The sequence below is a fragment of the Delphinapterus leucas genome, unplaced genomic scaffold (assembly GCF_059928025.1).
Source record: "Delphinapterus leucas isolate spDelLeu-1000000601 "Yukka" unplaced genomic scaffold, BTC_Dleu_Yukka2 spDelLeu_asBTCV2_sq40, whole genome shotgun sequence".
In the NCBI taxonomy this organism is placed as follows: domain Eukaryota; kingdom Metazoa; phylum Chordata; class Mammalia; order Artiodactyla; family Monodontidae; genus Delphinapterus; species Delphinapterus leucas.
The window spans coordinates 8069957-8081029 of NW_028322249.1; the positions used below are offsets into that span (position 1 = coordinate 8069957).

The 11073-nt window shown below is 56.6% G+C and overlaps 1 long non-coding RNA gene across 1 annotated transcript; it reads right to left on the reverse strand.

Moving 5' to 3' along the window:
• Nucleotides 1-9197: 9197 nt before the first annotated feature.
• LOC149743979 (uncharacterized) lies at nucleotides 9198-10631 on the reverse strand. Its single transcript, XR_016391618.1, has 3 exons — nucleotides 10440-10631; nucleotides 9836-9968; nucleotides 9198-9337 (listed from the first exon to the last, which is right to left on the reverse strand). It is a non-coding gene; the product is annotated as an uncharacterized LOC149743979 (long non-coding RNA).
• Between the last annotated feature and the right edge of the window lie 442 nt (nucleotides 10632-11073).

The following is an 11073-nucleotide window of genomic DNA, read 5'->3' on the forward strand; positions in this document are numbered from 1 at the left end:
GAACTGTGCCTGGTCAGTAAGACCGTAGAGGTCCTTGGCCATTGCTATTGCAGTTGGAATTGTTACTGTGTTTACACAGGGTGACCAACACCCGCCCCCACTTTGCCCAGGACCGCTCAGGTTTGAGCGCTGGAACTATGGGGAAACCCTCATTTCTGGGGAACCCAGAAGGCTGGTCAGCCTATTTAGGATGGATCTTTCACTTGATATCCCAATCCCCGAGAGCCAGAAAGGGAATCTCCCCCCTCCTTCCATGGTAACCTTCATTCATTCATCCACTCATCCCTTTATTCAACTCCTTTATTCAGCAAGTATTTATGAAGCATCTACTACATAGCAGACACTCTTCTAGGTGCTGGGGACAGTAAACTGAGAAGGTGTGATTTCTTACGTGGGGATGATGTCTCGGAGACCACTGCAGGGCATGGGAGGTGGGAGAGGGAAGGGGCAGTTCTAAATGCAGGCTCTGACGGGATTGGGGCAGACCTTGCCCTAAGCCAGGCTGCTTGCTTCAACACAGCTGTCCTCACCCAGGGCCATCCTGCTTCCGCCTCCCCCAGTTCTTCAGTGATGTCTGGGGAAAATCTGTGGTTGTCACAACTGGGGGGGAGGGGACCCTGGAATCAAATGGGTGGGGACAGGGATGCTGCTGAACCCCACACAGTGCCCAAGAGGGGCCCCCAGCAGAGAATGACCCGCCCCAAATAACCCCAGTGCCATGGGGGAGACCCTGCACTAATATTATTCAGACCCGCTTGTGCCCCGAGATTCCTGCACAGGCTGGGACTCTAACCGGGTCACCTCTGTATCCCGAGGTGACCTAGAGTGGGGCAGCCAGGAGGGCTGAGTATCAGGGATGAAATGACCAATCTCTGTGCCCACTCTCCCCGCCACACCCCAGGGTCGATGGCCTCTATCTCCTCCCTGTGCAGCTAGCTTTTCCCTGAGCCATTTCTTCTTGTCAAGGTCCCTGTCGCAGGTTGTGTTCCCCGAAGATGACGTTGAGAGCAAGGATTGGAGCGCACGTGGTTGATGTGAGACGTGCAGAGAACAGATACAGCTGCCATAGGGTCCCGCAATTCCACTCCTGGGCATAGATCTGGAGAAAACTCTAATTCAAAAATATACATACACCCCTGGGATTTCCCTGGTGGTCTAGCGGTTAAGACTCTGTGCTTCCAGTGCAGGGAGCATGGGTTCCATCTCTGGCCAGGGGACTAAGATCCCACATGCTGTGTAACAAAAAAATAAAGAAAGAGAGAGAGAAAGAAAGAAAGAAAAAGAAAGAAAGAAAGAAAAAGAAAGAAAAAAGAAAGAAAAAGAAAGAAAAGATACATGTACCCCAGTGTTCATTGCATCACTATTTATAATAGGCAAGATGTGGAAGCTGCCTAAATGTCCACTGATGGGTGAGTGGATAAAGAAGATGTGGTACATATATACAATGGAATATATTCAGCCATAAAAAGAATGAAATAATGCTATTTGCAGCAACGTCGTGGATGGACCTAGAGATTATCATACTAAGTGAAGTAAGTCAGAAGAGAAAGACACATATATGATCTCTCTTATATGTGAAATCTAAAATACGACACAAATGAACTTGTCTACGAAACAAAAACAGACTCACAGACATAGAGAACAGACTTGTGGTTGCCAAGGGGGAGAAAGAGTGAGGGAGGGTTGGATTGGGAGTTTGGGGTTAGCAGACGCAAACTATTAAATATAGGATGGATAAGCTACAAGGTCCTACTGTCTAGCACAGGGAACTATATTCAATATCCTGTGATAAGCCATAATGGAAAAGAAAAAGTTTTATTTATAGGTTCCATCCCTAACTGAGCTGGCCCATCCCCTCCCATGGTTCTAAGTGCAGCCCGAGGCTGCAGACTTCCCACCCTGGTCTTCAGCTCCAGAGCAAGCCACCTGCAAACCAGCCGCATCTTCCCAGGGGCTGGCAACTCTCCTTTGCTACTGATTCCAAGACACATCCAGATAGCACAAATGTGACCATGAAAACAAACTCAGCCATGTTCAAATCAGGGAAATAACATTCTTATCTCTGTTTAGTAGTTGCTTAATTTTAGAATAGCTTAGAGTTACAAAAAAGTTGCAAAGATCTGTACAGAGTGTACAGAGTGCTGTGGACCCCCGACCCAGTACCCCTATTTCCAACACGTTAGTACTTTAGTACGTTAGTACGACATGCTTATCCAACTAAGGAACCGAGATGGATACGTTATTATTAACTAAAGTCCACACTTTATTAGAATTTCCCTAGCTTTCCCCTAACACCCTTTTTCTGTCCCAGTCTCCTCTGGGCTGTGACATTTCTCAGACGTCCCTGGGTTTTGATACCTTGAAAGTTTTGAGGAGGACTGGTCAGGTATTTTGTCCCTCAATTTGTTTGTCTGTTGGTTTTCTGATGTTTTTCTTATGGTTGGGCTGGAGTTATGGGGTTTGGGGCGGAAGATCCAGACAGAGATAAAAATGTCATTCTCCTCAGGTCACATCATCAAGGATACACACCATCAAGGATACACACATCAAGGATACACACCATCAACGGGACTTGTGACAAACAATTTTACCCTTGATCACCTGGCCAGTAGCGTCTTTTTTTTTTTTTTTTTTTTTTTGCTGCGTTGGGTCTTCATTGCTGCACACGGGCTTTCTCTAGTTGCGGCGAGCAGGGGCTCCTCTTTGTTGCGGGCATGTGCTTCTCATTACAGTGGCTTCTTTTGTTTCGGAGCACGGACTCTAGATGTGCGGGCTTCTGTAGTTGTGGCATGGGGGCTCAGTAGTTGTGGCTCCCAGGATCTAGAGCGCAGGCTCAATAGTTGTGGCCCACGGGCTTAGTTGATCTGCGGCACATGGGATCTTCCCGGACCAGGGCTCGAACCCGGGTCCCCTGCATTGGCAGGTGGATCCTTTTTTTGTTTTCTTTGTTCCGTTTGGAACCAAAACTTTAATCCCAAGGAGTCTCACAAAACATATTACAGATGACAGCATGAAAAAAAAATTGCACAGTAACTCAAAGTTCAGCTCTACAATATACTCTTAATCTGGCAGGACATTGGTGTCTTGATAATCTCAACTTCCAAAAAACTTTACAAAGAGCTATGTATTCATGTACAGCAATCACAGAGGGGACTTATGACCTAACTCAAAGGTTAACTAACTTCCTTGAAACTTCTTAGATGCTAAACTCACTGGACAACCTCTTGTCCAGTGTGAAGACTAGTGGAATTCTTAAACCTCTAATCTAGGGTAAGGGTGCGGCTTTCATTTCTACCTGCTGGCTTGTGTTCACAGTACCTTTTAAAGACTGCTTGCTTGACTACAGCTGCATACCATATCCCAGCTACAGAAAGTCTTTTTAATGTTTGCCAGTGTTGTTTCCATAATAATAAACATCACACTTTAGGTGGGCAGGAGTTAGAGTTTTATTATCAGTCTAGGCAAGACCAAAAATTCAAAGCAAATTCAATTCTGCTTAAGAGAACATTGTAAAGAAACAATTCTTCATATTACATGCCTCATATGACCCATTTCAAACCACAGAGAATGACACCTTTATGTGTCACTGTCCCAAGAGACAGACAAACGGGAACAGCTAAAACATTTAAAAAGTGCATCAAGCTTCGGAAGTCTCAAACAAAACTTGAATTTTCTGTACATACTCCTGTCAAATGAAGGTATTTCCTGTGCACCACTCCTCTTGCAAAGTGGTCTGCTATTTCCTTTCATTTGACCTGGATCGGCTAGGAGACCTAGAGAAAGATCGGGACGGCTTGCGATTTCTCTCCTGGGACAGTGATCTCTCTCTTCTCCTATATCTACTAAAGGGACCTGCTCCGGCTGCGGGAGAAGCTTCTCCGTCTTGGAGATCTGTGGTGAGGGGGAGGACTCCTCCTCCGATAATCATCTCGAGGGCGACGACCCCAAGAAGGAGGCGGCCACGATTTCGACTTCTCCCTTCCCCATTCGACAGGTCCACTCTTACTCGGCAGCCACAGAGTGTTCTCCCGTCTACTTCTCAGACAGCATCCGCTGCATCTCGGGGATCTTCATTTTCAACAAGAGTGAAGCCGGGAGGGTTTTTAGCAACCCACACACTTCGGAGTGGTCCATAATATCCTAAAGCTCCTTCGAATTCAGTCTTGTTACCACTGTTTCCAAGACTCCTTACATAAACGTTCCAGTCCAACGGACAGGAATCCCGATGCAAGACCCTCCTGGCTCCTGGCTTTCATGGGCCACAGGGTGATCCCGGGCCTCTAAAATCTGGCAGCTGAATCGGCTCGCACAAGCTGGCCTGTGGGGATGCTTTTCTCCCTATGTGTCCAGCCCGGGGCCATGCTGTCTAGGCCCGACCTCCAGGGTGACAGGGTGAACCCCAGGTCCCTGGAGCAAACACTCAGAGCCCTGGTGACCAGACTCAGGGGGCTGGGGCGGCAGCTGGACATGTGTGGCCACCCTGGTGGTGTTTGGCCCCATCTGCAGTTCCAGTTCCAGCTGAGAAAGAGCCTCGCTGTGTTATTTTCTCCTGGTTGTGTAAGGATCCCCGGTGTCATTTGACAGAAATGTAGATGGTGTGTTCTTTCTCTCTTTTCTCCCTGCTTCCTCTCGTCCCTCTCCTCCTCCCTCTCTCCCTCTCCCTCTGTCCCTCTCTCTCTTCCCTCTCCCTCTTTCCTCTGCGTCTCTCTCTTTCCCTCTCTCCCTCCCCCCTCCCTCTCCCCCCTCCCCGTCCCTCTCCCTGTCCCTCTCCCAACTCCCTCTCCACCTCCGTCTCCCCCTTGCTCTCCCCATCCCTCTCCCTCTCCCCTCCCTCTCCCTCTACCTCCTCGCTCTCCCCCGTCTCTCTCCCTCCTCCCCCTCCCTCTTCCTGCCTCCCCCGTCCCTCTTCCCTCTCCCTCTCTTCTTTCCTCTCTCCCTGTCCCTGTTTTCCTGTTCCGCACGCTCTCCCTCTACCTCTTTCCCTCTCCCTGTCCCTCCACCTCCTTCCCTCTCCGGAGAGGGAAGGAGGTGGAGGAACAGGGAGAGAGAGCAGGAGAGGGAGGGGGGAGAGGGAGAGAGAGGGGTGAGAGGGAGAGAGGGAGAGAGGGAGGGAGCGAAAGACCGTCTCTCCCTCCCTCCCTCCCTCCCTCCCTCTCACTCCCTCCCTCCATCCCTCTCTCCCTCCCTCCCTCTATCCCTCTCCCTCCCTCCCTCCCTCCCTCTATCCCTCTCTCCCTCCCTCCCTCTATCCCTCTCTCCCTCCCTCCCTCTCTCCCTCTCCCTCCCTCCAACTCTCCCACTCCCTCACTCCCTCCCAGAGAGGGAGAGATAGAGAGGCAGAGACAAGGGAGAGGGAGAGAGGGAGAGGGAGAGAGGGAGGGAGAGGGAGAGGGAGGGAGAGAGATATGGAGAGGAGAGGGAGAGGGGGGGTGAGAGGGAGATGGAAAGAGGTCTCTTCCTCCCTCCCTCTCTCCCTGTCCCTGTTTCCCTGTTCCGCTCTCCCTCTCCCTCCACCTCCTTCCCTCTCCAGAGACGGAAGGAGGTGGAGGGAGAGGGAGAGGGAAAGAGGGAGAGGGAGAGCAGGAGAGGGAGGGGGAGAGGGAGAGAGAGGGGGGAAAGGGAGAGAGGGATAGAGGGAGGGAGCGAAGACGTCTCTCCCTCTCTCCCTCTACACCTCTCTCCCTCCCTCTCTCCTTCTCCTCCCTCTCCCTCCATGTCTCCATCTCCCTCACTCTTTCCCAGAAAGGGAGAGATGGAGGGAGAGACAGAGAGGGAGAGGGAGAGATGGAGGGAGAGGGAGAGAAGAAGAGAGAGAGGGACAGAGGGAGAGAGAGATAGAGAGGGAGAGCGGGAGAGGGAAAATGGTCTCTTCTTCCCTCCCTCTCCCTCTCTCCTCCCTCTCCCCCTCTCCTTCCCTCGCCCTTTCCCTTCCACTCTTCCTCTTCCTCCCTCTCCCTCCCTCTCTCCCTCGCCCTCACTCCCTCTCCCTCCATCTCTCCCTCGCCCTCACTCCCTCTCCCTCCATCTCTCCCTCGCCCTCACTCCCTCTCAGAGAGGGAGAGATGGAGGGAGAGGCAGAGACAAGGGAGAGGGAGAGAGGCAGAGGGAGACTGGAACAGGGAAACAGGGACAGGGAGAGAGAGAGGGAGAGGGAGAGAGGGAGAGAAGGAGGAGAGAGGGAGAGGGAGGGAGGAAGAGACCTATTTCCCTCTCCCTCTCTCCCTCTCCCTCTCTCCCTCTCCCTCCCTCTCCCTCTCTCCCTCTCTCCCTCTCCCTCCCTCTCCCTTTCCCTCCATCTCTCCCTCTTCCTCTCTCCCTCTGCCTTATCTCTGCCTCTCTGGGAGGGAGTGAGGGAGAGGGAGAGATGGAGGGAGGAGAGTTGGAGCCAGAGGGAGAGGGAGGAGAAGGAGGGAGGGAGAGGGAGAGAGGGAGGGAGGGAGGGAGGGAGGGAGAGACATCTTTCGCTCCCTCCATCACTCTCTCCCTCTCCACCCTCTCTCTCCCTCTCCCCCCCTCCCTCTCCATCTCTCTCTCCCTCTCCCTCCACCTCCTTCCCTCTCCAGAGAGGGAAGGAGGTGGAGGGAGAGGAAGAGGGAAAGAGGTAGAGCCAGAGCGTGCGGAACAGGGGAACAGGGACAGGGAGAGAGGAAGGGAGAGAGGGAGAAGGGGAGAGGGAGAGGGAAAGGGGGAGAGGGAGAGGGGGAGGGAAAGAGGGAGAGAGAGAGAGGGACAGGGAGAGAGGGAGGGAGAGAGGCAGAGGGAGAGATGGAGGGAGAGGGAGAGTGAGAGGCAGCGAGGTAGAGGGAGAGAGGGAGAAAGGGAGGGAGAGAGAGAGAGAGAGAGAGAGAGAGGGAGAGCGGTAGAAGTGCTGAGGAGGGGGGCTCCCTCCCCCTCCCACTCCCATCCACTCCCTACTGCTTTCTCCTTTTTCTGCTTCAACAAACACCAGGCGCCTTTTAGATCAGCCCTGAAGTCAACGTTGATGCTTGGACAGCCTGACCTCCCCGCTGACTTCCAGCCCAGGACCACCGCTGGGAGATGAAGTCTGCGGGGCCCTGGGCGCAGGCTGCACAGGCACCTCCTCTGATGCCCAATCTCTCCTCGTTTACGAGGCAGCCGACACTCCCCTCCCTGACTCCCCAAGATTTGGGGCCTTTTTTAGTATGTGTCGATAATGCCATGAGCGACTATTTAACTCTTCCACGAGGACCCATCTCCCAAAATGCCGTGGTTTTCAGCCTTGGCTGCACTAGAGAACCCCCAGGGAAGGGAGAGACGTCTCTCCCTCCCTCTCTCTTTCTCTCCCTCTGTACTTCTGTCTACCTCTCTCCCTCTCCCTCTCCCTCTCCCTCTGGGGTGATGCCCGATGAGCTCAGAATCGCAGATGGACCCCCCCCATCCCCTCTCTGTGGCTTGCATGGGGGATGCACCTTCTCACTGTGGCCCGGGCATGGCCTTGACATTCAGACATCGGGTCCTGCATGGACACTTGTGTTTGTTCCATAGCGCATGTGGCTGCAGTCTGTGCTTCTGTAGATGGGGGCTGTGCGTGAGCCCTTCACCTTCCCCGCAGACACCACTGGTGCTCGCTCGGCCTCGCGGGGGATGCGGGGGCCACGGGGGACAGTCTTGCGTCCCCACCTTCTTGGGCTACAGACAGGCCACGCTGGTGCTGTGGTGACGGGGGGCTCCCAGGAGAACCCCACTGCAGACCGGAGAGGTGGCCCCCGAGAAGGTGGCGTACGCCTGGGGCCGGGCCTCATCAGTGAGCCACGGGCCACCTGCAGCAACAGGTGTCTCACCGTCCAGGGGCTGGGTGTTCGGGCGCCGTGGGGTTGAGCTACTGTCTGCACGGCAGCCGTGTTTGTCTTGTTGAGCCCGGGGAGGCCCCTTGGTGGCTCCTGGAGAGCCTGGCCGCATTTCTTCCTGCCCTTGGCCTTAGAGCCCATCACGTTCATGCCGTTTCTGCTTCCAAAAGGACCTGTGTTAATAAAGGCCACGTGTTAGGACAGCACCAAAGTGTCTAGAAATCCGGGCCAGGAGGAGGAGGGAGGGGGATTGGCTGTGCCCGCCAGTGGCCTGGGAGCCCTGCCCGCCTGCAGAGACCTGGCCCGGGGCCCGTGGGGAGGGCGTGGCCCTCGGTCCCCAGCGCCTTCCGTCTCTGGCTTCCAGGAGAACTGCGTGATCCTCAGGGAGCTGGTGAGGCTGCAGGCCCTGAAGTCCCGCCTGCTGGGGTTCCGCACCATGCCGACTCTGTGCTGGAGATGAACACGGACAAGACCAGCCAGGTGGTGGCCACTGTCCTAGGTAACACCGCCTCCCCCTGAGTCCCAGTGGGGACGGGGTCAGGCGGACCTTGACCGGACGTGGTGCTGCCTGAGACCCCACTGTGTCAGCCCTTGGGGGTCACCATCCCAGACCCTTCATTCTGCCTCGAGGGGCGCAGGGTCGGGGGTGGCTGGGGGGCCGCCCCAGGGACGTAGCCGAGCCTCTCCCCTCCGCCCGCAGGTGAGCTGGCCCAGAAGCTGAAGCCCCTCGGGGAGCAGGAGCGGCCGTGATCCTGGAGCTAAAGAAGGCCGAGTGCCAGAGGCGGGGCCTGCACTTTGACGGCCCCATCAACGCCTGGGACCTGCGCTACTACGTGAACCAGGGGGAGGAGACAAGCTACCACGTGGACCAGTACCTGCTCAAGGAGTCTTTCCCCGTGCAGGCGGTCACACGCGGGCTGCTGGGCATCTCCCAGGAGCTGCTGGGGCTGACCTTCGACCTGGAGGAGGGCACGAGCACGTGTCACGAAGACGTGAGGCTCTAAACGGTCTGGGACGTGGCCTCGGGCAAGGTCATCCATCGGCAAGTTCTCCCTGACCTCTATCCTCGGTGCGTGCGTGGTGGGGGAACCTGTCGGCCGTGGGCCGGGGCTCCTCTGTGGAAGCGGGGCCCCATCCACGTCCCTCCGCAGGGTGGGGAAGTCCGGGCACGCGGCCTGCTTCGGCCTGCCTACAGCACGATGGGAGCTGCCAGGTCGCCATCGCGGCCACGGTGGCCAACTTCGCCAAGCCTACGCCCAACCTGCCCTCCCTGCTGCGGCATGATGAGCGGGAGACCAACTTCCACGACGTCGGGCATGCGATGCACCAGCTCCGCTCCCAGGCGCAGGGCTGCAGGCGGGGGCGGGGAGGGCCCGGGCATGTGTGGTCCTCAGGCAGGCCCTCGCCACGGGATTCTTTCACTGACATCACCCCACACGTGGTGACGCCCTCGGTGTCAGCTTCCATCATCAAACCCCAGGCACTGGGCGCGTAAATAACGGAAATGGATGTCCTTGAGGCTCTAGAGGCTGGAAGACCCAGATCAAGGAGTCAGGGCTGGTTCCCTGCATGTTAAATACATGTACTCAAGAGTTGCCTTTAAAAAAGACAAAAGAAAAGAAAGGAACGTTGCCTGCAAGTCTGCTGACAGCCGGTGATGAGAACCAGAGGGAAGGCTCTGGGGCCGGGGGCGCAGTGCCCTGTGAGCTCGGGGGCTGCTGCCAGTCTCCGTGGAGGCTCAGCAAGTCCCAGTGACTTCCCCACGTGGGGGGGGCGCCAGCTGAGAGTCTGGGCCCAGGACCCACTGCTCGTTCAGTCTTCCTGTGGTCAGCCCTTCATCCTGAGAGCGATGCTCTCACAGGCTGCACCGGGGCGTGTGGGGACAGTTTACTGAGCCGTACAGACGTCACTACTGCTTTGGACCATTTCCATCATCCCGAAAATGTCCCTCACGCCCTTAGCTATCACTCCGTCCCCTCGCCAGCCCCTGACAACCAGGAACCCACTCGCTGACTCTGTGGATCTACCTGCTCTGGACGTTTCTCCTCAGTGGGGTCACGCCCTGTGTGTCCTTCTGTGTATGACTTTGCTCGCTGAGCATCGTGTTCTCAGGGTGTACCGACGCGGCAGCGAGCGTCAGGGCTTCACCGCATTGCGTGGCTGAGGGACGTAAAGAAGACAAGAGAAAAGAAAAGCACGTTGCATGCAAGTCTGGTGACAGCCGGTGATGAGAACCAGAGGGAAGGCTCTGGGGCCGGGGGCGCCGTGCCCTGTGAGGCCCTGGCGCTGCTGCCAGTCTTGGTGGGCCACGGGCAGCACCGTCCCTCAGGAGCTGCTGGACAAGCTCATCAAGTCCCGGGAGGCCAACCCAGATGCGGCCGGACCGAGGGAAGGGAAGGGGGCTTCCGGTCTGCCCGGCTGGCAAGCGCGGCCTGGACACGGTGCCAGCCCCCCGTCTCCTTCCTCCCACGCCCCAGGCCTCTTCAACCTGTGCCAGATCGTCCTGGCCAAGGTGGTTCAGGCCCTGCACACGCAGACGCCCGCGGACCCGGCCCAGGAGAATGCCCGCCTCTGCCAGGAGATCCTGGGGTTCCCAGCCATGCCAGGTAGCCAAGCGCGCGCCGGGCTCACCTTAGCGGTCGGTTGGCGGCTACTGCCCAGGTCAAGAGGATCGTCTGGTGGTGTGTGAATGGGGACCGACTGACGGGCTCCGGCCGAGGCCCGCTGCCCTCTGGCCTCCTCCTGCCACGGCTCCTTGGCTGGTCCCTCCAGCTGTGGCCCACGGAGTCCGAGGGTGGAGTGGGAGGCTCTGCACATGCTTTCTAGAGAGCCTGGAAGAGGCAGGAGAGGGCTTCGTACCCCGGACAGAAGGCATCGACGAGGTCTGCCCATGCGTGTCGGTGCGGACACGCGGTTCACTCCCTCGTGAGCGCTTTAACCAGCGATCTCCCCGTGGTGGAGGGAGAGCCCTGACTCATCTCTCGCAGCCTCGGCAGCTGACCTTGTAAGAGGCTTAGGAGTGAACCCTCGTGAGCTTCAGCAGAAAGTCGGCAAAGATGTATTTGTGTCCCTCCACTGAACTGCCAGCAAGGTCCCCGTTTTCTACAAGTGTTGGGCCAATACTCTCTCTAGTGGCAGGGGACTCAGACAAGGCTGCTTTGAGGCCCCCACCCCCGCTCTGGGGCAGGGGCACTGAGCGGCCAGGGGGCCGGCCAGGAGCCCCTCCGCGTGTGTCCCAGTGACCCACCTGCCTGCGACCTTCGGT